Source organism: Felis catus, chromosome C1 (genome assembly GCF_018350175.1).
Source record: "Felis catus isolate Fca126 chromosome C1, F.catus_Fca126_mat1.0, whole genome shotgun sequence".
NCBI classification, from domain to species: Eukaryota; Metazoa; Chordata; class Mammalia; order Carnivora; family Felidae; genus Felis; species Felis catus.
Genome location: NC_058375.1, coordinates 65,958,955 through 65,983,807, shown reverse-complemented (window position 1 = coordinate 65,983,807; position 24,853 = coordinate 65,958,955). Strand labels below are relative to the sequence as shown.

The 24,853-nt window shown below is 36.3% G+C and overlaps 1 long non-coding RNA gene across 1 annotated transcript; it reads right to left on the bottom strand.

The window, feature by feature from the left end:
- Window positions 1–852: 852 nt before the first annotated feature.
- On the bottom strand, window positions 853–21,733 carry LOC123379662. Its single transcript, XR_006584419.1, has 3 exons — window positions 21,722–21,733; window positions 15,398–15,402; window positions 853–1,244 (listed from the first exon to the last, which is right to left on the bottom strand). It is a non-coding gene; the product is annotated as an uncharacterized LOC123379662 (long non-coding RNA).
- Between the last annotated feature and the right edge of the window lie 3,120 nt (window positions 21,734–24,853).

The window sequence follows — 24,853 nt, the reverse complement described above, 5'->3', positions numbered from 1 at the left end:
TGTCTAGCCAGTAGTATGGTACAAAGGCTGGCAAAGACTCAATTATAGGTATGTCTGCTTTAAGCTCCTGAAAATGTGCAGCAAGTTCAAACTTTAAATATCAGAAAATCGTTCAAGTAACAAAACGATGCTAGGAGTAAAGTGAATTCAGGTATAGATTTGGCAGAAATAAAACAAAACCTTTAAATATGAACCTAGAACATGTGGGTTTGAGTCGCAAACTTGTCTGTTAATAGGTCTTTGATCTAGGATAACCAACAAGCTATATTTTTTACATTTCTATATTATAAAATACAGATTTAAATAATACAGCTGACATGAAAATGGTATGTAAAGTATAAAATGCTATGAGTATTATATGTGTGTATGCTTTTTTAAATAAACTAGCACTTGTATACCACTCAGTATGCACTAAGCACTGGTCTGTACATTTTTTTCACAAATATTAACTCACCTAAGTGCCATTTTACAGATGAGGAAACTTGAGTTACCGGGAGATTAAATAACTTGGACGAGATCACACAGAGTTAGTAAATGGTAGAGCTCGGATTGGAATCCAAAAATCTAATTCCAGAGTCCATGCTAACCCAAGTTTTATATGCTCTTTAAGAGAAGAAAAATCAGCTTTGCTGGCAAGTCTCTGGATCTTTCTGGCTTACACTTAGAAAAGACTTTCTTGAGTCATTGTTTTCTTTGGTATGACCTAAGTAAGTATGCCTTCAGTGTAGTAGGGAGGGATCAAAGAGAAAGAAAAATACATAGAAACCAAACCTTTGAGTCAAATTATTTTTAACTCAGTTTAAAAAGGTACCATTTACAAAGACTGTTTGGAAGCCGTGTTGGAAATGCACAATATACATAGTATGTCTTATGTAATATATATAAACTACTGTACGTGCTTAATATTCATGGGGACTAGCAGTTAATGCACGATATACATAGTATGTCTTATGTAATATTGGGGTGTATAGTACTACTTATGGGACATATGGGTTAATAATTGATAGGCTGATTTCACATTACATGTTTTGTGTCATGGTAATAGGGGATTTTCACTTGTTTTTTTGTGGAAAATGAAGACATACTGGGCAAGCACAGTATGGGTATATGCAATATATGAATTATGAAAGTTGTGGTGTTGGTTTCTGGTATTGGCAAGGAATAGTTTAAGAAAGAATTTCAGCTTTGGGTGCTGATAGTGGGGCTGTTGCTTCTTCCTTGAAGTCTTGGGGAGGGCATATGTTCTCCTTTTTTTGGTTTACAAGACCAAGGTATTTTATATACTACAAAGACTCTTCATTTGAGGAGACGGTTTTCAATAATGCTTGAGATGGGCCATCAAATACAATAGGTTGGTAATTTTCAAACTTTATCCTGAGGTCCATTGTTTGACTATGATGTCTTCCTGCAGAGCCACGGACTGATCCAAGAATGCAAGTTCATAGTGAAAGATACAAAATTCCAAAGACTTTTCTTTTCCGTAAGATTAAAGGAACTTATTAATAACTATTCAGTTTCTAAGTTTGGTATGTATAAACCAAGTGAAGCATATCATTAAAACTTACTGAGCATTATTTTTCATTATTTTAGTAAGAAATCTAAGTTCTTACTCTTCCTACACACATGCCCCTACTTAGAATCCCATGGGCCCCCAGGACAGGCAAGATAATGCAAGATGCAGAGTCTTTTACCTCATGTAAGCGCACCATGATAAAAAAAAATTTTTAACATTTTGAAACTGGAATATGTAAAAAATGTTCAAAGAATCATACACTTAGAAAAATATAAGGGAATCGGCTTCTACATCTTTAATTTCTATATATAATGCTCCTTCCCAGAACTGATCTTCCTAAAAGAATGCCTTTGGACCAACTTTTTCTTTTTTAACGTTTATTTATTTTTGAGACAGAGAGAGACAGAGTGTGAATAGGGGATGGGCAGAGAGAGAGGGAGACACAGAATCTGAAACGGGCTCCAGGCTCTGAGCTGTCAGCACAGAGCCCGACACGGGGCTCAAACTCACGGACCGTGAGATCATGACCTGAGCGGAAGTCGGACGCTTAACCAACTGAGCCAACCAGGCGCCCCTGGACCAACTTTTTCTATCTTGCCTCCCCTTTCACAATTTTTCTTCTTCCAATTTAGAAAAGAACAGGATCTTCTTTCTTTATCTTACAATAATCCTGCTGAGATATATTTTACTTTTTATGCTTAACAATTAGCCACCAAAATTTGAACCTACATCGTATGTTTTTGATCCATTGTCCATTAATAATTATCATTGTATAAATTCAATTCAGTAGACATTTCAACATTTAAAGCTTATGGTCAAAGGAATTAAAAAATAAAATTATTTGTATGTATGTTTTTGTTGTAGAAAAATATGTCTGAGTGGCCATTATAAAGTTTCAGGTAAACATTTTGCATGAGGATTAAATCATGTGGGAAAAGTAGAATAGAATTAAAAGTTCAAGGATAAATGATGCAAAATTTATAACTGTCAAAAGGAACTTCTATTGTTTATGTATTTGGGTGATGATGTGTTTCATATTGTGTTGGTTAGATTCCAGGGAATACACATAAAAGGATAATTTGTAAGATATTTTTAAATGTCAGCATTCAGAGTGTACCATAAACTACAAACTTTGTAAAATTTTGAACTTATGATGGAAAATCCAAATTTAGCCTAAAGATGAGGAAGAGGGTAAAATTTTTTCCAAAGCCTTATAGGTTCAAAGACCACTAACCTAGGGACCATCCTTTGCTCATTCTGGGCCATAAGAAGGTTGTACACTCAGATCATGTTATTATGGCCTCTTAAAGAACTGCCTTCACTGAATTTCACTTTAGCATTGACTGAGCTTTTATAGAAAGTAATTACAGGAAACAGCCATATGGAATCCATTACTCCAGAGAAATACTATTAAAGGTAGTATATACCACATCACAAAATGCCCTCTAAACAAAGTCCCATGTGAAAATTTTCTTTTGAAATTCAGTTCCAGGAACAGCTTTGCTTTCCTTGAGTATTTGGTGTGTTTCTTCCTTTCTTATCATAAGACATAATAGTGGTCATATTTTCCTTTTCACTTTGTCCCACAGGGAGTTTGCAACTAAATCTTAGGTTAGATACAAATATCTATTTCGGTCCTAACAGTTGGCACAAATTTTGTTGCAGTCCCCTCAATCTATTCTTTCTTTTTAATTTTATTTATTTATTTTGAGAGAGAGAGGGAGAGAGAGCTTGAGCAGAGTAGGGGCAGAGAGAGACAGAGAGAGGAGAGAGAGAATCCCAAGCAGGCTTGATGCTGTCAGCACAGAGCTCTACTTGGGGCTTGATCCCATGAACTGTGAGATCATGACCTGAGCCAAAACTAAGAGTCAGACACTTGACTGAGCCACCCAGGCGCCCCACCTTTAATCTATTCTTACTTGTAACTTCTTCTAATTTTTTCTTTCTAATTCTGTTTACCCTCATGTTTTGATGTATGTTTGTTAACCTGCCTCCAAGTCTTTTGTGGAGGCAGGGCTTGAATCAATGGGAATTTAAACATGCGTTCTTTTCACATAGGAATCACAGGCAAATCTCCACCTGTTCTTCGGCATATTCTTAGTATATGTTGGATACATAAAATTACTAAAGATGAGAACCATCGATGACAAGGAGAAGCCACCATCATTATTTCCAAGTAATGCCTTATTCTAACCAGTTTCTTACACAAGCAGACCCTGTGCATCTATTTCCTATTGGCATGAGCATAGCCATGGCTCTAGCTCTTGACTCCCACATCCAGTTAACAAGATTTATGGTATCTATAAAATAAAATTTTCATCAGATTCAACAGTGTCAACAGTGTCTTTAAAAAAATTAGTTTAAGTTTGTAACAGTATGTCAGACTAAAGCTTCTTGATAAGAGATGAGAATATCCACCGACACTTCTTTTCTAAAACAGCACTTGTATTTTCTTTTAGCGAATCCTGATCTCATTTGATAATCCCTTTCCCTTGAAGCTTTGTCTTAAATGAATAATCCCTTCTAACCAATTATTGTGGCAGGTATCGTCTTAGCAGCATACTGATGGGTAAAGAAAAATTCCCCTTGCCAACACACAGCTGGCTCCTCCTCCACCCCCACTGGCTCCCCATCTCACCTCCACAGAAGGCACCTGTGACTTCACCCCTCCCCATCTCTCTTCCATTTCTGAGAGTCCGGCACTTTTAACCACGGGTCTTTCCCATCTCAACCATATTTTCTTCACTCCATAAAAAAATACTGAGTGGCCAATACATAGCGGACACCAAGTTGAGGTGCAAGGAATACAAGAAGACCATCAGCAAACATGGGAGAGGTTTCCACTGGGAATTTAATTTGCCCCTCACTTCTCATTCTCCTGGGTTCTTCTCCAAGTCCTGTTTAACATTGTACCACATCACATCCCAGGCCTCACACTTTTATTTCCATTCTGTTATTTAAATAAGCTCTATTATCACACACACAGACACACATGTATCATACACATGCAACATGGACTTTATGTAGAGGATTATACAGACTTCTTCTCTAAGGTGATATTCAACTTGATACATGTTTGCCACGCAGAAATATCTGAATTAAACTGGCAACTTAATTAACTGGGTAGAGAAGTAAGTGCTCATAGTAATTTTACTCACAGTAGTCGGTCCTAACTATGGGACCTTTTAGATCTATGTGAGTAACAGTGAGAAGAACACAAGTAGGTGTGTGAGATATATGCAATAAATAATAAGACAGACAAAATTTTATCCACCAAATTTTATTCAACATTGAATTTTTGAAATAAATGTACAAATATAACATTTTGGGCTGTGACTTCAAAGGAATTATCATGTACCAAAAAGTGGTAAACAGCCTCCTAGGAGTGTGGGTCCAGACAACTAGCCAAACTGCATTTCATTGACTACTATGTAGAGGTTTGAGTAGCTAAATTCAATCTCAGGACATGGATAAAGCTTAATTGCTGTGTAATCTCCAAAGTATTGAAATTAAAAGCAACGAAGCCAGCAGGCTGTGTGTGTAATCAGTAAGGAAAGTGGACTGTGGATACCCTCTTCCCCCATCCTTACCCCATCACTGTTCTCATTAGTTGACTTGGCAAAGCAAGGAGTCTGGAAAAAATGACTAAAAATCATTTGCTTTGTCGCGATGAACTTAATCCACCACCACTAACCCATCTCCCCTACAGAAGTCTGAGTTAATTCTCAGTATAAAATTAATGTTTTTGCATGAGTTGATTCTTTAAGAATATCCAGAAGGTGCTAACTACTACAACCATAATGACCACTTGCATGTGCACAAGAGCCAATGGACAGGAAGACAGTTGACCTCTAGTATAATGATGGGGTTCAGGATATGCTACCCAATATGGCACCTTGGCATATTAAATATTTTAAGCTGAAGGAATTTGGGAAAATGGCAGAAGCAGGAAGGTCATGCTCACCTCTCCACCTTGCCTTTTTTCCCTGAAACAGGTCATAAAACTTCCATGTGAAAGGAACCTTCCCTGTGCTTGGAGGAAGAAAGACATTCTCATCACCAGAGTCAGGAAATTTAGGGCCAAGAAATCTATACAAACAAAACTTGTTTAACTTTTATTGTACTAGTTAGTTACTTCATCATTTCCTACCTTTAGCCCAAACCCCTCTGTCTTGTCAATTCTTCACAAATTTGTTGTTTCTTTGCCTAAAAGACATAAAAGCTTTCTGCTCTGGTCACTTCTTTGGGTCTTCTTTCTCTTGGGAAGGATCCCATTTAAATATAAAAATTCAATAAAATTTGTAGGCTTTTCTCCTACTAATCTTTGTTCTTTTAATTTTTAGACCCAGCCAGGGACACTAAAAGGCTAAGGCAAACTTTTTCTTCCCTTACAATACAGATGTCAAAACTCTCAGTTCAACTGGCACTCCACCTTCATTCTAGCTTCATTCTAAAAGAAATTGCCTTGATTTGACTGGAAATGCAGCAACTCAGTATGATAACCTTGTTATCTCATACTATTCAGATGGTTTGATCTCCAGGTGTCCATACACATGTGACTTGCTTGTACTGTGTCCCTTGCCACGAGTGCCCTCTGTCCCTTGCTCAGATAGCCTTCTATATCCTGGCCCCTGAACCATGCAAACTAGTGTCCATTTTCCCTCTTGATAAGTCTGATCAATATCAATGCATCCTACAGATCCCAGTTTAAATGTCATCTCCTTGTCAGATCTTCTTCATCTTTCCAAGGCAAAGTTGTCAAATATCACTGCCATTCTATTCTTTTGTAATTATTTTTCAAATTCTCTTATCAATCCACTAGCACTTTAGTTCCTTGAAGGACAAGTTCACAACTTACCCATATCTGTATCATTAGCACCCAACAATTTTAGAATATTATGCTTTGTTGAAAGACTAGAATATAAATAAAAGAAACAGGGGCGCCTGGGTGGCGCAGTCGGTTAAGCGTCCGACTTCAGCCAGGTCACGATCTCGCGCTCCGCGAGTTCGAGCCCCGCGTCAGGCTCTGGGCTGATGGCTCGGAGCCTGGAGCCTGTTTCCAATTCTGTGTCTCCCTCTCTCTCTGCCCCTCCCCCGTTCATGCTCTGTCTCTCTCTGTCCCAAAAATAAATAAAAAACATTTAAAAAAATAAAATAAAAAATAAATAAAAGAAACAGTAGGTGAACACCAACTAGGTTTAAAACAGAAGGCTCAATGTACCTATTTATTGATTCATCATAAATATTAAACTAGTTTAATTATGGCTAAAAATAAATACCTTTTCATGATCATAAATTTACCAGAGCTGCAAAATTCATAATATGAACACACGCATATATAATAGTAGAAACACAAATCAATCATATTGCATCAGTCAAAAGCTGGAGACTCAGTTTTCACTGGTGAATTAAAACCCTTTATTCATTATTTTTTGGAGTTAATGATCATAAGCATTAATTTCAGTTCTATACCATTTAAACTGGACCACTTTCTGATAATTATAGAATGCTTTCATCAAGAATATTGGTTTTATTCAGAATCCTGACTATAAAATTAAACCCCCTACCTCAGAGGCCTGTATAAAAATTTTCTAGATGTTAAGTGTGTAATTATAATTATTTAATTTGTTGGAAATAGTACTATGAACTAAAATTAGTACTTCATCTCACTCCAGAAAATAAAAATACATTTTGCACCTTTAAATCACTATTTAATTTTGAATATCATGCTGATATTGATAACTGATTCTGAATATGAGGGTTGATATATTTTTATTATGCCTTCTACCGAACAGGAATTTGAAGCTAGTTAATTAAACCATACATTATTACAATTTGTAAGGTAGTGAGATTCTCTTAGAATGTTGGAGAGTTCTTTATTGACAAACAATTTTCTCTTGAAAATGAAAGTCCACTCTTAATATGTAATAGTTTATTTCCAAGTGTGTTTTCCTATATTAACTCCATGGAATGCCATATTTAATGTTGTAAAACTCTGAGATTTTTGTTCCTTAGGACATATAAGCTCCGTATTAATATGCTAGAGTTAATGTGCAATAAAAGGACAATATTTGTCCCTATCAACATGAATTATAAGACCAGATAACATCCATTTAAAATTTTAATGCACCTCAAGCTTCTCAAATATATCTATTCTGACTGGTATTGTCCATCTGTGTTTGTTCATAAACATCAAAATAAAGGAAAACCTAACAATTTTTATTACATTGATTATTAACCATCTGCTAAATCTCAAAAAACAAGTAGAGATTAGCCATATGTATGAGGTGGAGAATGATAATGCAGCCCAGTGGTCTTTAACAAGGGAAGATCATAACTGATCTATGACCTTTTTACAAAATACAGAGTTCTGCATCAACCCTCTGAAATTCGGATACAGTTATTTGAGTGTAAACCCACAGTTTGAGTTGTGTTAGGCAAAGACAATGGCAAATGCTAACAGAAAGGTATGGAATAAATACATAAGAGAAGGCATATGAATATGCAACAGCAATCAGAAACTCTCTATATTTTACTTCTACAATATGAACTAAAGATCTAGAGTGATATCATAATGAAAAATTATTTAAATTTTAATTCTTTCTGATTTTCAATATTATACTTATGTATTCTTAATGTTTTTACAATGAATTTCATTATTAACTCTTTCACAAATATTACATGATCTCCTTTTGCATGCCAACAACACAATAGGTGCTAGGGATGTAAAGTGAAATGAGATGAGGCTGCTCCTTCACAGGAGACATGATTTTTACTTGAAAAACATGAATAATAATCATTTTTATTTTAAACTTCATACTTACATGATACATCTGACTTAATAATTTGTCCAAAGTCTGCAAAGTTTCGAAATTCATATTATGAACAAAATTCAGACCCTAGTAACATCCATTTCAACGATCTAAACCTCCTAATCTCAGAATCACTCAATAGCTAATTGTTCATCCCAGTCTTGTCTTTGAACTTGGCATTTCAATTGTTTTCTCTTTTGTTATGATTCTGGCCATAATGCCATGGTTATCTATTTTATCTCACCCAACATAATACCTTAGCTGGCAAAGAAACTAGCCTCTTCCTTATGGTGGTGATGTGATGGTATGTTATTATTCCTCCTTTTTAAAATTTTTTTAATGTTTTGGTTTCTGGGAGTTTAAAGTGTCAAAGACCTTAAGAGATGAGTCATCAAAGAAAACCTAAAGAAGTGAACAAACTAAGCTCTAAGAGATGTTCCTGCTCATCACTGCAGGATCTCAGTAAAACCGAGACCTGGAACAGGACAAAAGTGAAAGTCTCTGAGTAAATGAGATACCATGTGATTGCTCCAGCATAGTGCCTAGGCAGGCTAATAAATATGCATTAAGGGAGTGTCCAACATTTATTTAAAAATGGGTTTCTAAATAGAAAGCTCTTAAAACACCACTTGGCACAAAGTAAGTGGCTCATAAATGTTAGCTGATATTGAAAGGAAGGAAAGAAGGAAGGGAAGGCTGACAGCATTGAGAGAAGTAGAGAATGAGATTCCCTTGGGACAAAGCCTCCCTTCTCTTCTCTTAAGTCCCCAAAATTGAATGCTTTAAACTTGTTAAAGTCTTCACTTAAAACCAAAGTCCTACCACCTTAGAAGACAATTCTGTTTCCAGCTTTTGTTGAGTTTCATGCCCCCTCAAAGGGTCTTATCAAAGTTCTATATTCCTGTCTTATGCATTCAATTTCTCCTTGAGAAATATTGGTAAATGCATTTCATTATATTTCACTAAGGTTCTAGCACGCTAGCCATGTTTGAGAGTCTCTTATGGATTAGAACCTGTGAGCTTTCTTTCTGGCCTACTCATGAACAATTCTTTCATTTCTTCATCCAGCCATTCATTCAGTTACTCAGCCTGAAAACAAAGTCCATGAGGGGTTAAGTGATTTGCCTGGGCTGCAGAATTCATGGTTTGATAGAGACTTAAACCTAACTCTCTGCCATCATCAGAGGACTCTTGCCTTTTCATTATGATTTCTTACTTAAAATTCAAACTGAAGAAATTTTTATGCTCTGTATTTCAAATGTAGAAATTAAAAATCAATTTTAAAGTATCTTCTGAAATTGTGAAAACTAACAAAAATAGATAAGCCTCCTTTAAAAATCCTTTTCTGATTTTACTGTAGTCGGTGTCAGTAGAGTCTGTTATTATAAGCTAGTGCATTAATTTTATGTGAGTAGCACACAAATTCAGTAAACATTTATTTATAATATGATATGACAGATGCGATTCTAGATTCTATAATCGTGGTGAAGGATCTTTTTTTTTTTCAAACCAGAGACACTATGAGCAGTAGAGCACAATATAATAATAATGCATACTATCACAGGGCTATGGCATTTTCAAGGATTGTGCTGGAATTTGGCCAATAATATAACAGAAAATGATTCTGATGTTTGCCATCACATGTTCATGACCTTCAGACAATATTGTACTTCATGATTTTCAGATAATAAGAAAGTAAATTGTGAATGCTTTTATTCCATTTTCTCTACTCTTCTAAAAACTGGAATTTACCAAAAAAAATTAAAATTTCATGGTTAGTAGAATGTAAATAATCTCGCATATCCCTAAAAACATAAAATGAGAAATTCACATTGGCCAGAGTCCTAAGTGGTCTTGTAAAACTAATATTTTTATTCACTTAAGCTTTTATTGCTTTTTCATTTCTAGAAAAGAAAGATTTGTGGGTTTCTGATTTAGAATTTTCCTATACTTTCCAAGTAAAATAATCACACAAGATTGAGAATTTTGACAGATAGTATTTTTCCAAAAATGGCTGCACCCATACGTAGCTCATTCCACGTTCTTCTTACAATATGATGTCCATGTCCTTTCATCAAGAGGTGGGGTCTGTGTGCGTTCCCCTGTACTTTGGGAAGACCTTTGTAACTGCCTCCACCAAGAGTACGAAGAAATGATGCTCTGTGACTTCTCAGACCAAGCTACAAAAGATAATTCAGCTTTTTTTTTCCTTGAGACACATGGGATTTTTAAAAATTTTTTAACATTTATTTATTTTTAAGACAGAGAGAGACAGAGCATGAATAGGGGGAGGGCCAGAAAGAGAAGGAGACACAGAAACAGAAGCAGGCTCCAGGCTCTGAGCTGTCAGCACAGAGCCCGACGCAGGGCTCCAACTCATGGAGCGCGAGATCATGACCTCAGCCGAAGTGGGACGCTCAACCAACTGAGCCATCCAGGCGCCCCGAGACACATGTTTTTGAAGCTCCAAACCACTCTATAAGAGTCCAACTATAATGCAACTTTAGTTCTGCAGAAACTACATGGAGAAAAAGAGAAATGCCCAAGGATCCCCAGCTGTTCTACTCCTCATCAATTTTAGTCTTTCCAGTCCAGCCTTCAGACATGTTGAGTCAGAAGACTTCAGATAATTCCAGCCCCTAACTATTGGACTACCTCAGCCATGATGAGTGGAAAGGAAGTGAGGTGTTCTCACCAAGCCCTGCCCAGACTGCCGATTCTTGGTATGTAAGCAAAATAAATGTTGCTTTAAATCACTAAGCTCTGAGTTTGTTACACAGTCTCAGTAACTGGAACAGAGATGTCCACTCCATGCAATGACTTGGAGTCAAGCAAATATAGCAAAGAATACCTATATCATTCATCCATTCCTATAAATATGTATTAAGTACCTAACATGTGCCCATCACTACGCCAGTCAGTGGCTGTAGAGTGGTAAGCAAAACAGGCAGTATTGGCCACCATGAAATTTAAACCATTGGAAATGTGCTGACAACAGGCAGGCCTATGAACAATCTGATGCCCTATCACAGTGGGCATTAGTAGCAGATTCTACAAAAAGATGATTGTTATAGAAATGGTAATGGAAATAGCTGATATCTTTCCTTTCTCAGTGGTGATATGTACTCCCCTGCCAATCAAGTATCCCTCTGCACAGGAAAACATAATGCTAACCCTGGCCAAAATGTACATTAAAGAACAGTAGGAAAGAAGAAGAGATGGATGAGATAACTCAGAATCTTGCAGTCAGGCATATGATGCTGAACATCTCTTTCTTTATATTAAATTGTGGATAACAGACACCATATTGGATAATATGTATGACATTTCATGTGTTTGAAACATTTGAGTTGGAGTGATCAGAAAAGTATAATTCTAAGATGTTGCTTGATTTGGCAAACAGATGACGCTGAGAGTCCCAACTCAAATCTACAGTGTAATTTGGATTGTTTTAAATGGTTTTAAACTTTCTTCATATGCAATATTCTTCTCATAAATAGCAAAGCCAGGAAAAAATTAGGGGAAGCTTTACACATTCTAGTTATGCAAACTTAATCCAAATGGAGGCTCTAATACTCATCTCTATACCATGATAAACCTCCAAACAGCTGAAAATTTTTATTGGGAGGATGAATCATATTATTCCGTTTAGATTATTTCAGCATTAAAGGATATGGCTTATTCATGCTGCAGATGATAAAGCCCTGTGGTCAGGTTAATGCTAAAACTGACAAATGCTATGCCAGATTTGAGAATATATGGAAAATTTTAATTAGAAGTTTATAAAACTCTGAAAAATCTCCAAAGGTTTTATCCTTATGAATGAACTTAAGATATATTTAGAGCTAATATATTAGCTAATATATAGGCAGTGATTAAGGGAAAACAGGCGGCTGGAGCATAATTTCCACAATGGTCTCCTTTCTGAGGCTGGCCGTGCAAGCCAACCCCTGTTGCCTGCAGGAGGTGGTTCGTTCTCAAAGAGCAATCAGGAGTATGCTTCACTCTGTCAGAGGATATGACACACTCTCAAGCAGCATGCTACTTTTGTCGGACTGAGACGTTTGGCTCTACCTCTACAAACTATTTTTAGATCTGTTTATTTCTCCTATTAATTTATAATCACTCCACTTTTTTCACAGATTTGTCAGTAAACTTGACTGACTAGAAGATTCCAGAAAAAGAAGCATTGCTTAAGTAAAAAGGGACATGGGGAGACGAGAGATGTTGATTATTGATTATGCATGCCTGAATGACCTTTTTTCCCTTGAGTAGCATCTTACAAGTTGCTCTAAAATGCTAAACCACTATTACCATGGAGTAACACCCTAGCTATAAAGGGGTTGTAATAGATGCAGTAAAACATTTTTTAAAATATGCTCTAAAAGAAAGATAAATCCAATGCAATTCACATAAAGCCTAATGCATTATGTACCGTCTGTGCTTAATAAATGCATTACTCATAAAATATACATTCACACGTCCTCCTTTCTTATCAATAAAGCAATCAAGCTGAGCATAAGATTATCCAGAAATTCTGCTCCCTCCTATACAAAAATATAATCACATTATCCCCTTTTTAAATCATGCTTAGATGAAAAGAAACAAGAAATTGTATAAAGCATTTCATATTTAGCCTACTAAAAATACTGCATGCAGGGTTTTTTGTGTGTTTGTTTGTCTTTCATGTTTCTGAGCACAGAAAAGAAAAAAATGGCACCTTTTTTACTCCTCACCCAGGAACTAATCTTAAAGTATAAAACAGATCTGTAATTGAGACTGGTTAGAGTTACCCTAAAGCATTTAGAGACTTTCTGTGCTACAAAGACCATTTTTTGGTTATTAGTAAATGGACATAATGCTAGTTCCTGGTCTCTAAAGGAATTTGACTCTGTGTTTGTTTCTTTTAATATTCTTCTCCATTTGTCAGATTGAACAACCCATATCCACTATATGAGATATTTGGCATCCAAATCACATTTCTCCAACAGAATTTGCCCAAAGCATTTCTTAAGCTAAGATCAAGACTCTGTCTTCAGAATGAGGATTAAATTGGGTGCTGGCTATGTAGTCCCCACTGATCTACTATTTTTCATCTGAACAAATGACCCCTTAATTGCTCGGTGTCTGATATCCCTGTATTTTTAAAGCCCCTTTCTATTGATAAACAATTAGTTATCAGGTTAAGTCAGCTGTAGTTCATTCTAAGATATAGTTAGGCAGATTCTACAGAATGCCTGAAATGTTGGCAGTATTCTTATAGTCAATGTAATGGTTCATCATTATGGGAACAAAGGAGTCTTTAGAAAGACAAAGCAATGCACAAAATGTTTATTTCCTTCTACAGCCACTTCACTCCACCCCAAGTTCAGATTTTGTATGATTACTTGCTGCACACCAGCAGGCCCTAAGGCTTTCTCCAGTACCTGCTAAGACATCTTTGTATACTTTACTAGCAAACATGTCATTTGGAAAGGCAAATACCAATTTACATGAGGCAAGACTTTGTAGATCTCTCACATTCTTTTTCCTCTCTGACAGGCAAGACATTGTAGGTCTCATTTTCCAATCCTTATTAAAAAGTGTGATCCTGGTTGTTTGGAAAGCTCATTAGTGCCATTGCTCTGTGATGGACGGCACATCTTTAAAAGAAAGACAGATTGCATGGATGCATCAGCACACCAGCCATAATGAAACCCAAGTGCATCCCCACAAGCCTCAGGATTTAAATCTTCATTTGCTTTTGTGAAAAATGATAGCCATGACCATGGGCATTTGAAAATACAGCTACATCTTTGTCTTCCCAGGAATAGGAGTGCATCATTATTGCCTATGTGACCTTCAAGGAAAGTAAAAGAAGAAGCAGTTAGCCATGTAAAGCTTTGCAACTAGGGCACTGAGACCAGGCAGGAAACATACTCAGCAGACAGGTATTAGCCATGAGTTAAGAATGTACACAGAAGTAAACTCAGAGACTTGCCATCTCATCAGTAGTGAAGCACTGGTCTCTTGGATGAGTGTCAAAGGCATTTAATTTTTTCTGGTCTTTGACTTCCCGTTCCAAAAAGACTAGTCATATGGTGTCTTTATCTTGGTCACAAACTGGCAAAAATTTAGTTAAAAGAAAGATTATTTTTTTCATAGTAAAGGAAATCATGGAAGTAATCTTATCAACAATAAAACAATTCTAGGGGCGCCTGGGTGGCACAGTCGGTTAAGCATCCGACTTCAGCCAGGTCACGATCTCGCGGTCCGTGAGTTCGAGCCCCGCGTCGGGCTCTGGGCTGATGGCTCAGAGCCTGGAGCCTGTTTCCGATTCTGCGTCTCCCTCTTTCTCTCTGCCCCTCCCCTGTTCATGCTCTGTCTCTCTCTGTCCCAAAAATAAATAAACGTTGAAAAAAAATATTTTAATAAAACAATTCTAGTAGTGAAATGAAACAAAATGAAGCAAAATGTTGCTATAGAGTGACTAATCCAGAGCTCCTTTTCACTTTTTTAAAATAAATGTCTTTCTCCACCTCTAATGAGCTGCACGTGTATGTTTGCCATTCCAAGAGTACTTCACAGAGGATGACTCCATGAAGTGGGGAGCACAGTCTTAAGATCTTATTTTGCCTCAGAGCCTACCACTTACTAGGTGACATGGATGAATCATTAAATCCTATTGAGGCACAGGCCTTACCTGCCTCATGGAGTTGCTATTTCTAAAATATATCAAATATAAATAATGTATGTCTCAAAAAAGAAATTTAAAAATACCTTGTGACAAACAAAAATGGAAATGTAACATACCAAAATTTATGAGATGCAACAAAAGTAGTTCAAAGAGGAAAGTTCGTAGAGAGAAATGCCTACCTTAGAAACGAACAAACAAAAAAATTCTCAAATAAACAACCTAAACTTACACCTCAAGGAACTAATAAAAAAAGAACAAGGCCCAAAGTTAGAAGGAAGGAAATAACAAAAATTGGATCAGAAATTAATGAAATAGAGATGAAAGGGATAATAAATAAAATCAATGAAATTAAGAGCTGGTTCTTTGAAAAGATAAACAAAACTGACAAGGCCTTACCTAGACTCACTGTGAAAAAAGAGAAATGATTCAAATAAATAACATCAGAAATGAAAGAGATGTTACAACTGATACCTCAGAAATACAAAAGATTATAAGAGACTACTATAAATAATTATATGGCGACAATTTGGACAACCTAGAAGAAACGATAAATTCCTAGAAACATATGAATACCAAAGTGGAATCATAATGAAATGGAAAATCTGAACATATTACTAGAAAGGAGATTGAATCAGTAATCAAAAATCTCCCAACAAAAAAGTCCAGGACCAGACAGCTTTACTGGTTAATTCTGCCAAACATTTAATGAAGAGTCAATACCAGTCCTTCTCAAACTCTTCTAAAATAGAAGAGGGGAAAACTATTACAAATTAACTTTATGAGGCCAGCATTATTCAGATACCAAAATCAGACAAGGATGCCACAAGAAGGAAACTTACAGGCCAATATCTCTGATTAACATATGCATAATCTTCAATAAAATATTAGCAAATTAATTCAACAGTACATTAAAAGGACCATATACCATGATAAAGTGGGATTTATTTCATGGATGTAAGGATGTTTTAACATCCACAAATCAGTCAATGTGATATACCACATCAACAAAATGAGGGATAAAAATCATATGATCATCTGAATAGATGTTGAAAAAGCATTTGACAAAATTCAACTTCTTTTTATGATAATAAATTTCAACTAAGTGAGGAATGTACCTACACATAATAAAGGCCATATATGACAAGTCCACAGCTAAGATCATATTCTAAAGCTGAAAGCTTTCCCTCTAAGATCAGGAATATGAAAATGTCCACTCTTGCCACTTTTATTCAACTTAGTATGGGAAGTCCTTCCTAGAGCAATTAGGCAAGAAAAGGATATAAAAGCCATCTAAATTGGAAAGAGAGAAGTAAAACTGTCAATATTTGCAGATGACACGATATTATACACATGCACCCTAAAGACCCCATCAAAAAACTATTAGAACCAATAAACACTATCAGTAAGTTTGCAGCAACAAAATCTGTTGTGTTTCCTTACACTAACAACAAATCATGAGAAAGAAAAATTAACAAAATAATCCCACTCAGAATTGCATCAAATAAAATAAAATACCTAGCAATAAATTGAACCAAGGAAGTAAAAGACCTGTACACTGAAAACTGCAAGATATTAATACAAGAAATTGAAGAAGACACAAATGGATTTCTTACAGTTTCCTTATAGATTTTATATCCAAAATCTATAAAGAACTTATCAAACTCAACATCCAAAAAACAATCCAGTGAAGAAATGGGCAAACAACATGAACAGACAATTTTCCAAAGAAGACATCCAGATGGCTAACATACACATGAAAAGATGCTTAACATTACTCATCATCAGATAAACACAAATCAAAACCACAATGAGATACCACCTCACACCTGTCAGAATGGTTAAAATTAACAACTCAGGAAACAACAGATGTTGGTGAGGATGAGGATAAAGGGGAACACTTTTGAACTGTTGGTGGGAATGCAAACTGGTGCAGCTGCTCTGGAAAACAGTGTGGAGTTTCCTCAAAAAAATTAAAATTAGAACTACTCTACAACCCAGCAATGGCACTACTAGGTATTTATCCAAAGGATACAAAAATGCTGATTCAAAGGGGCACATGCACCCCAATGTTTTTGGCAGCACTATCAACAATAGCCAAATTATGGAAAGAGCCAAAATGTCCATTGACAGATGAATGGATAAAGAAATTGTGGTATATATATATATATATATATATATATATATATATATATATACACACACACAACAGATTATTACTCGACTATCAAAAATAATGAAATCTTGCCATTTGCAACAATGTGGATGGACCTAAGTGTGTTATGCTAAGCAAAACAAGTCAGCCAGAGAAAGATAAATATCAAATGATTTCACTCATATGTGGAATCCAAGAAACAAAACAGATGAACATAGGGGAAGGCAAGGAAAAATAAGATAAAAAGCGAGAGGGAGGAAAACCATAAGAGACTCTTAAATAAAGAGAACAAACTGAGGGTTGCCGGAGGGTATTGGGTGGGGAGGGATGGACCAAATGGTGATTGGGCATTAAGGAGAGCACTTGCTGGGATGAGCACTGGGGGTTATTTGTAAGTGATACATCAATAAATTCTACTCCTGAAATCATTATTACACTATATGTTAACTAACTTGCATTTAAATAAAATTTCAAAATTTTTTAAATAAAAAATGAAGAACACACAAATAAAAGGAAAAATATTCTGTGCTCATGGATTGGAAGAACTAATATTGTTAAAATGTCTACACTGCCCAAAGCAGTCTACAGATTCAATTCAATCCCTATCAAAATTCCAATGATATTTTTCACAGAAATAGAACACACAATCCTAAAGTGTATATGGAACCACAAAAGACCCCAAATAGCCAAAACAACCTTTAGAATGAACAAAGCTGGAGACATCATTCTACCTGATTTCAAATTATATTACAAAGCTAAAGTAATCAAAACAGCATTGTATTGGCATAAAAACAGACACAAATATCAATGGAACAGAATAGAAATCCCAGGAATCAACCCATGCATATATGGTCAATTAATTTATGAGAGAGGAGCCAGGAACATACAATGTGGAAAGGACAGTTTTTTCAATGAATAGTGTTGGGGAAATGGGCAACAAACATACAAAGGAATGAAACTGGACCCCCAAAATTAATTTTTAATGGACTAAAGACTTGAATGTAAGACCTGAAACTATAAACTCCTGGAAGATAGGTGATAAGCTCCTTGACATAGGTCTTGGTGATAATGTTTTGAATCTGACACCAAGTTAAAAGGAAAAAAATCAAAAGTAGACAAATGGAACTGCATCAAAACTAAAAAGCTTCTGCACAGAAAAGGAAACCATCAGCAAAATATAAAGGCAACATGCTGACTGGAAGAAAACATGTTGCAAATTAAATAACTGATAAGAGATTAATATCTAAAATATATAAAGAACTCATACAACTCAAAAGCAAAAAAAAATCCAATTAAAAATGGGCAGAAGATGAGTAAATGTCTTTCCAAAAAAAACATACAAATGGCCAACAGGTACATGAAAAAATGCCCAACATCATTAATCATTAGAGAAATGCAAATCAAGCCCACAATGAGATATCACCTCATACCTGCTAGAATGGCTATTATCAAGAAGACAAGAAATAACTAGTGTTATCAAGGATGTGGACAGAAGAAAACCCATATGCACTGTTAGTGAGAATGTAAACTGGTGCAACTCCTATGAAGAACAGTATGGAGTTTTTTTAATATTAAAAATAGAATTACCATATGATCCAGCAATTCTACTTCTGCATACTTATCTGAAGAAAACAAAAACATTAATTCAAAAAGATAAATGCACCCCCATGTCCATTGCAGCATTAATTACAATAGCCAAGATATGGAAACAACCTAAGTATCCATCAAAGGATGAATGATGGATTCATCATTCACTGTGGTATACACACAAGCGCACACACACACACACACACACACACACACACTGGAATATTATTCAGCCATAAAAAAGAATGAAATCTTGCCATTTGTGACAACATGGATGGGCTTCAAGAGTATTATGCTAAGTCAAATAAGTCAGACAAAGACAAATACCATATGATCTCTCTTATATGTGGAATGAGAAAAAAACAAATACAAACAAACAAAACCTAATCTCATAAATATAGAGAAAAGCTTGGTAGTTGCAAGAGCCTATGGGTGGGGTGGTGAAGAAATGGGTAATATTTTAAAATTTCAATAAATTGACTAATTTTTTTAAGTTTAAAATATAAAATAAAAAATCATAAGTGAACTCAAACTTCTGTTTATCCCATTTTGTTCCAACTTCCTTATTTTTTTAAGGAGCCATACATTGTGTAATAAAATAAAATGGAAACATCAAAAGCCTCAGGGGCTGGAGAAATATTACAAACATGACTGACATGCAACTCAAAAACAGAGCTTAAACCAGTGGTAACAGGACTATTACTTTTTTCTGAAACAAATATTTCAAATCATTGCTAATTTCTTTTTTTTAATTTTTTTAAACATTTATTTATTTTTGAGACAGAGAGAGACAGAGCATGAACGGGGGAGGAGCAGAGAGAGAGGGAGACACAGAATCCGAAGCAGGCTCCAGGCTCTGAGCTGTCAGCACAGAGCCGACGCGGGGCTCGAACTCACGGACCATGAGATCGTGACCTGAGCCGAAGTCGGCCACTTAACCGACTGAGCCACCCAGGTGCCCCGCTAATTTCTTTTTACATTATCAACATCACCAGCTTCCTCCTATCCAGGTTTAGAATATGATCTAAGTTATATGACCTCCCCCCATTCCTTCTGTTTCTATTCTAATAGGATATATTCCTCTTCTAAAAAGTGGACAGTAAATGCCATTTTCTATGGAACTGTGGAATACACTATGGTCCTGTGCACTGGCTGAACAGGCTGTTTCTCTCCGTAAGGATTTAATGAGCACTTACCATGTGCATGGCACTGTCCTTGTACTTTGGAGGATAAGAGGATAACTCGGACATGAAACGTGTTCTCAAGGAGCTTACCATCTAATAGAAGAGGAGCCATGCCTTGCCGGACTAACCCAAATACAAGCAGGTGACCAAACAAATCAGCATGAATCTGCTGTCAAAGGAGGACAGTTGGTGTGTAGGGAGAAGAGCAAAGATTTCAGTGTCAGGCACTGTGAGAGACTGTAAACAAAGCATGCTTCCTTCCTGAAAGTGTGTTCTAGTCTAGACCAAGGAAAACACTTATAAAATAAAATTGGGGAGAATAGTTGTTCTGCTGCTACAAAAATACAAGATGCTTCAAAAGGAAACACTTACTTTGGCCTGGGATGATCCACTGAAAAAAACAGATGAACAAAGAAGAGAATGAACACTTGTTAGTAGTGCAACTTGCCATGTGCCAGCTGGACACGGCATGTGCTTCATGGAAGGGGCAGGTCAATGGAACCCTGAACCATGATCGAGATGTCAGAACCTGTGATGGCAGACATGGACACTCCAGAAGAAGGAAGTTGTGTGAACCAAATATGGAGGTGAGAAAATACAGAGGAAGTTGAAGAACGCTGAGAAATCTAAGAGGATTGAACTCCAGGAGCATATACTGGTGCAGTGGAAGATGAAGATTTTGGCCATGTGGTAAAGGGTTTGCATGCCACTCTAACACAGATACCATGTAACTAGATACCATAACTAGATACCATGTTCTGTGACAGAAAAACCATACAATATGTTCAGCACCAAGGGTAGTAAAATGGATATTCTTTCCTGTGGGTGAAATCTAACCACACACTATACATCAAACTAGTGTATTATAATATCAGTAAATTTACTGCCTCTTCCATTTCACATACAGACTATAAAATATCCTGTTATGACAGCAATCATAGCTGTTCACCTTTCTTGTCAGACATGGGACATGTTTTAGAAAAATATGCATGTTTAGACTAATCCCAGCCAGCCAGAATGAAACTAAAGTATAATTTTCATAACTGCACTCGGTCTCAAATACCAGACTCATTTGTAAAGCCACTTTCAAAAATAAATGGAAGGATTTATGCTCTTTATAAATGACAGATTCTAAAATGCTGCAGTACAGTTCTCCAAACCCAGAGGATCACTCTTGGAAACATCACCCCCTAAGGATAACATTATTCAATTTATATCTTTAAAACCAGCTGAAAACTCAAACAAAATATAAACAGAAATTTCCTGTAATAAACTCTGTGGAATAATGAATACCTGAAAAAACTACAGCAAACCCTCTCTACACCTGATAGGTCAGAGATCCATCTGGAAGATTTCTGTGAGACACACTTCCAAGTCAAGTGCAAATTTAAACAGGGTCTCAACTAAAACCTTCAACAAGTTCATCAGGCTTTTATGGAAGATGATGGATGGTGGACCAAAAGTGCTACTTTGTAAGCCCTAAGTGGTGTTTTCAAGGGACATGCCTAAAAACACAAGTATAATACTTATGGGTAAAGAAGAAAAAAATGGGGTAAACCGCAGAAGGAAGTTGAAATCTGACTGGCCAAAGCCATGGTTTCTCAATGACACTCTTTGGTATTTATACTGTGACCATAAGATGATGCCCAGAGATACCTCTGAGGTTCTTGTGAAACTCTGAAGTCATCTGCACATGTTTTTTTTTTGGTTTTTTGGGTTTTGTTTTTCTTTTTAGAGAGGCATCATTTCCAAACCACTCCTCCTCACTCTGTCCTGAGCAGAGTGCTCCTCTTAAACTCAGAAGAGCAATCCTTAAATTACCTGTACCTATTGAAACTAGATAATCTAACCCACTGATATATGTAATGCTATATAGCTATCAAAGTGTGTTAAGACCTAAAAAAAAAAAAACCTTATTTTTTCCAACAGAACTTAAGAAAAATATTTGGCAGACTTCAGCCATTCATGATTTACTATGAAAATAAATATGAAATAACCAAAATATGGAAAACAAAACACAAAACATATACAAAATAAAACATAGGGGATTTCCAGATTAATTTCACCTTCAAAACCATCAAAACCAATCTCTTTATTTGTATATGATCAAATTTAAGCAACAAAATTCTACCAAGGTCATCCAGTATTTAAGTAACAAAAAGTAAATGAAGGCCAAATTATGATCTAACAAGATAATTTGCATATTATTTGTATTATTCTTATAGCTATATAAATTAAAACTAAGTAGTATTTATCCCAATTGAACTAAAATCCAAACACTTAGATGGCTGTATATAATAAGTAGCATTTATAATGTATATCATATCTCTCCTGAAAGTTACCTTAAAAGATCTGACTGATTAAACAATTATAGTTTCTGGCCATACTCTAATTTTTCCTGTAATCTTAGAAATAGAAAGAGAGTTGAGACATTAAACATATAGAATACAGTCATATTAGTGGAACTTAAGAATCAAAATTTTCCAATTTCTTGCGACTTTGTTGCCTAATTAATCAATATCAGTGTTTTATGAACAAATTGATGGTGTTCGTTTTTTTTTTGAAGATTGATATTTCATAAATATATTTTTTTCTTTTAAAAATAGAAATAACTGGAGTGCCTGGGTGGCTCAGTCAGTTGAGCATCCAACTCTTGATTTCAGCTCAGGTCATGATCCCAGGGTCATGGAATCAAGCCCCACAACAGGCTCAGTGCTGAGCATGGAGCCTGCTTGGGATTCTCTCTCTCCCTCTCTCTCTCCCTCTGCTCCTCTCCCACTCACACACTCACTGTCTCTAAAATAAAAAAAAAAAAAAATAGAAATGACTAAATGCAATGCACTATCTTGCGTTGGATCCTGGCATGGAAAAATCATACTTAAGGAAAAACTGATGAACTCCAAATAGGGTCTTTAGTTAATTAATAGTAATATACCAATGTTAATCTCTTAGTTTGGACAAAAGTGTCATGATCAGGTAAGACATTAACTTTAAGAAAAGGGACAATGGGGGCGCCTGGGTGGCGCAGTCGGTTAAGCGTCCGACTTCAGCCAGGTCACGATCTCGCAGTCCGTGAGTTCGAGCCCCGCGTCGGGCTCTGGGCTGATGGCTCAGAGCCTGGAGCCTGTTTCTGATTCTGTGTCTCCCTCTCTCTCTGCCCCTCACCCGTTCATGCTCTGTCTCTCTCTGTCCCAAAAATAAATAAAAAACGTTGAAAAAAAATTAAAAAAAAAAAAAGAAAAGGGACAATGGGTATATGGGAAATACGTTTTGCTATCTTGGCAACCTTTCTCTTAATCTAAAATTATTCCAAAATAAGTTTATTTTTAAAATACAGAAATAAAATCAAGACATATCAGTAATATGTGGGTATCAGGGACACACTGAGCAAATCAAAACAGTCTTAATCAATCAGGAAAATGATGGAAGATGCTAGTTTCAAATTCAGGAAGGAAAAGGGGAGAAGGAAGAAAAGAAGAAAGGAAAGAGGTGGGGAAGGTAGGAAGGAAGAAGGGAAAGAAGAAATTGTTCCAAATCCTTTGTAAAGAGTTATACAATAGCAATACAGAGCCATATTTTCTTTAAACCCACAAATGGTTGATATCCTGTATTTATTTGCTTAATCCGTACAAAGTAATGAAGTGGTTGCTCTTACTATTCCCATTTTAGAAATGAGTGAACTGAACCACAGGACGTTTAGTTACTTACCTAAGATCACATTATTTAATACATCATGAGGACAAAATGTGAACTAGGCTCTATTAAACATTAGTCTTTGTAACAAGAGAATGACTTTGCTTCCCTTTCAATGAAATTCTGATGGGCTTATGCCCTAATAATGAGTTAAGGTGCTAAGTGCAATTTTTCTTTCAGTGTTTCTTTACAGGCTTTTTAGTCTCTACACGTAAGCAGGAGGCAGAGCCCATGGACTTCCATGAAAACTGTTAAGTAAAAGCTTAATAATTTGCTCACAATTATAGCTTTTGAGTATTGGCTAAGATGAAGTTAGGCTGCTAGAGGCAGGATGCTCATTCTGCATGTTTTACCACCTGGGGCCTAAAGAAGAATCTAGAAGAGTCCCTACTTGTGAAAACTCCTTCAGTGTTTTCATTATGGCTCTCTTTCTCTAAGGCTCAGAACTAGTCAAAGGGGCAGAGGCAGGTAATAGACACACTACTTTATAATTCCTTCTTTTTTTAAGCTTGTTTACTTATTTTGAGAGATAGGAAGACAGAGAGAGAGAGAGAGAGAGAGAGAGAAAGCACACAAGCAGAGGGGAGGGCAGAGAGAGAGAGGAAGAGAGAGAGAATCCCAAGCAGTGCAGAGCCTGATGTGGGGCTCAACCCTATGAACCATGAGATCATGATCTGAGCTGAAATCAAGGATCAGATGCTATAACTGACTGAGCCACCCAGGCACTCCCATTCTTTTCCTCTCACTGCTTCATCCTGTTCCATTTTCCTATCTCTCCTACTTCTACCCCTCAGTTTTTATGAAGTTTCTCGGAGGTTGCCTGCTGTACCCCATAGAAGCTGATGCAGAATGGAGCCAAGGATGCATGGCCAACCTAGTTTGAGGCTCAATCAGAACACTCTACTTTATGAGCCAATAGAGTAGGCAAGCTTAAAGTAGAGAAGACAGAATGGTATGCTTGTGAATTTAAATAGCTGTGCCTTTTATGTTGAATTCTTGAAGTTTTCTGAGAGGCTAAATCCCTATGAATAGAAGCATCTTTTAGCACATCTGGCAAAGCCTTAATAAGTATCCACTGCTCTTTAGCAATTTCAAATTTAAAAACTAAAAAAAAAAGAATTATGCTTGAAAAGATGAAGCATTTTCCCCAAGATGGCTCCAGCTGCATGGATACCTAGATTTCCTAACCCGGCTAAAGCAACAGTCCCAGGAGACAAAGCTCACTCAGTAAGTGAT